Source organism: Phodopus roborovskii, unplaced genomic scaffold, assembly GCF_943737965.1.
Source record: "Phodopus roborovskii unplaced genomic scaffold, PHOROB, whole genome shotgun sequence".
NCBI classification, from domain to species: domain Eukaryota; kingdom Metazoa; phylum Chordata; class Mammalia; order Rodentia; family Cricetidae; genus Phodopus; species Phodopus roborovskii.
This window is the reverse complement of record NW_026126651.1, coordinates 10,210,321-10,213,107: the sequence shown is the minus strand read 5'-3', so window position 1 is coordinate 10,213,107 and position 2,787 is coordinate 10,210,321. Positions and strand designations below refer to the sequence as shown.

The 2,787-nt window shown below is 44.8% G+C and overlaps 1 non-coding gene across 1 annotated transcript; it reads right to left on the bottom strand.

Annotated features, from left to right (window-relative positions):
- Nucleotides 1-1,589: 1,589 nt before the first annotated feature.
- On the bottom strand, nt 1,590-1,661 carry Trnae-uuc (transfer RNA glutamic acid (anticodon UUC)). Its single transcript has one exon. It is a non-coding gene; the product is annotated as a tRNA-Glu (tRNA).
- Between the last annotated feature and the right edge of the window lie 1,126 nt (nt 1,662-2,787).

Genomic DNA, 2,787 nt, shown 5'->3' with positions numbered 1-2,787 from the left:
TCTGGAACATTAGGCTTTTCTTTGAACATGGCATTCTCCAGTCTTCCAACAGATGAATCAAATGCCTGGAGGAAAGGAAATCTGAGAAATATAGTTTGATTCAGTGCACGCAAGGAGGGTAAAAAAAAAAAAAATATCCATGATATGAAAGAAAATAAAGGCAAGAAAATGAGCACAATAGCTATCCATGCCCATCCTTAGCCACATTATGCTTCTATACAATCGGAGTGCGCAGGTCTGATGTTGGGATTATCTGAAACAACAGGAGCTGTCTCATTGTCTCTCTGTTACCGCTGCAGCAGACAGCCTGGGGTGAAACCTTTAGATAACAAAGGCTGAAGCCAACAAGGACTTCTGAAGGGGAGTAAAATGGAAAGACACTCTGACAGCTCATTACCAAGGACATTTTTGTCTGAGAATCCAGTCTTAAGAATTTGCCCTTGAATTTAGAAAGGGTGAGTAGGTGCGGATGGATGTGGGAAGGGTTAGGGAGAGGAATAGAGTGAATACTATCAGAACATTGAATGAATTTCTCCAAGACTTAATAAAACATATTTTTTTAAAAAACGATATAGTCTTACGTCACATGATGAACAATCCCTGAGGCGCTAATTTGCAAACAAGTCGAAGATTATAGGGACTTCTACGCAAGTTGAAAAATGTAGCACTAATATCTAGTTAAGAAAGAGTAATACTACCCCTGCATCATAGTGTGACTTCGCCAATGACAGACTTTTACCTCTGTCTGCCACTCATGCTGTTGATTTACGAATAGTCTGGAGTCTCCTTGGTCCAAATTTCCTGTTTTCTCAACTTTTTTATCCAAATCGCTCCGAGGACACTAGCAAGTGGAGCATAATGGGGTTGGTGACAAAGTTAGTTGTGAGTAGCACCAGGATTGGTGCTAAACACGGATCTGTTGTAGGTATGCACTACCCACCGCACATGCAGACCGTGTTGTGTTATGTGGCAAGCGTGCAGGTGTACACACAGGAATTATTTCCAGCTTTGAAAGTTTCAAGCATCCCCCCCCCCCCCCGCTGAAAATTTGACTTTGGTAGGAACTTTGAGCCTAACTACAAGTGCGATCCTATCCACAGGCTGCTTCATGCCTCAGTTTCCCACACGTTGTTAGGCAGAACGTGACTAGATGAAAAAAAGGAATGTGGTCTCTCCGGTTGCCCTTTGGAGTCCCGCACAATTTCTCCGCTAAGGCTGTTTCTTCTGGGATGCTGCTTCCTTAGTATCTGAGCCTTAGGGACTCCCCTTTAGAAAATTCCCTTCTGAACCTACAGGACTGGAGCTGGGCAGGTCCTGAAGTTCGGCTCCTCCTGTCACAGACAAGGTTTCCAACTTCTGCAGCTGCTTAGCAGCTGCCTGGTCGAAAAAAAACAAAGACCAGTGAATTGCCCTGAACCATAAGAGCCTAACCATTTTTGTTGGCCATATTGTGAAATAGTAACTATCGAAAGGCGATCAAAGTCCATTGTCACACGTGTTAACTAAAGGGCAGTTTTCCTCCTTGGCAAGCAGAAGATCTTTTAAAATCTCGGCGTTTGTGCTTGCTAATCAACAAAAACTGTCTATTGTTCCCACACCGGGAGTCGAACCCGGGCCGCCTGGGTGAAAACCAGGAATCCTAACCGCTAGACCATGTGGGAACTGACAAAGAGTCCCTGCTGTTTAAGTCCATTGAATCATTCATAGCTGCTCCCGCCTACAGAGCCCCGCCCAGTGGTTTAGCAGGTCCGTGTCTGCGCGTGCGCGGCAGCACTGTGCTCTCACAGTCTCTGCAATGCTGGCGACATTCTCCCCGACCTTGCTTTCCTGTGGCTCTGATCCTTGGGGCTGCTGAGCACTCATGCTGTCTGAACTCTCTTTCTAAGGCTCGGTTATTTGAATGGGTCAGAACACTGGTGCAGAGAAACCGTAGGACCGGAGTTTGGTCCCCAGGGCTGACATCCTAGTTTTGACCCAGATCGGCTCTCCCAGTTTACCTCGCCATTTTCACTGTAATATTCTCCTTCATTGAGATTAAATCAAACTGAACGGAAGCTGAATGGATGACCCACCCCCACCCCCACCCCCTGATAAGGGCTATTATGCGCAAAAGGCCTTTGAATTGCTATTTTAAATCTCTGACGTAGATAGCCTTATGTTATTGGAGTGTGTGTGTGGGGGTGTTATTTAATCTCTGACAATCAAATCTCAGATGTCGGCATGATGAAAGAATTCTTAATAAATGCTATCAAGCATTTGTGGGAAGAAACCCCTGTAAATAAGGGCAACAAACAACCAAGCACTGTAAAATGTTCAATATACACTTAAGCGTTCAAAACCCACCCACTGGGAGAGAGGGGGCGAGCATCAGAAGTATGCAGAGGGCTCAAAGGAGACAGTTTTGTTTGGATCAGAGATGATACCCTTTGCTCTTACCCTAACAGTTACATTTTAATTGATTGACTAACTGATTGATTGCTTCTAGGATTTCAGGTTGGATTCTCAACCTGGGTTACTCTAAGACAAACTCTAGGATCCTCCCACAAATTAAAACACCCATTGAAGGGTGCCACAGACTATGAAAATATACAGATCCCAGGAAGGTGTTCCCTTTGGAGACCTGTGCTGGCTGCATTTAGAAGGACTGCTGGGAATAGGGCAGCATTTGGTAGTAACAAGCAGTGAATAGAGAGGTACTTGGGAAGCCTTTGGAGTCTCTGGTTTGCTTCTGTCTTCCTAAAACAGAATCAGGCCATTTACCTTCCTTACAAATGATTGCTTACAAAT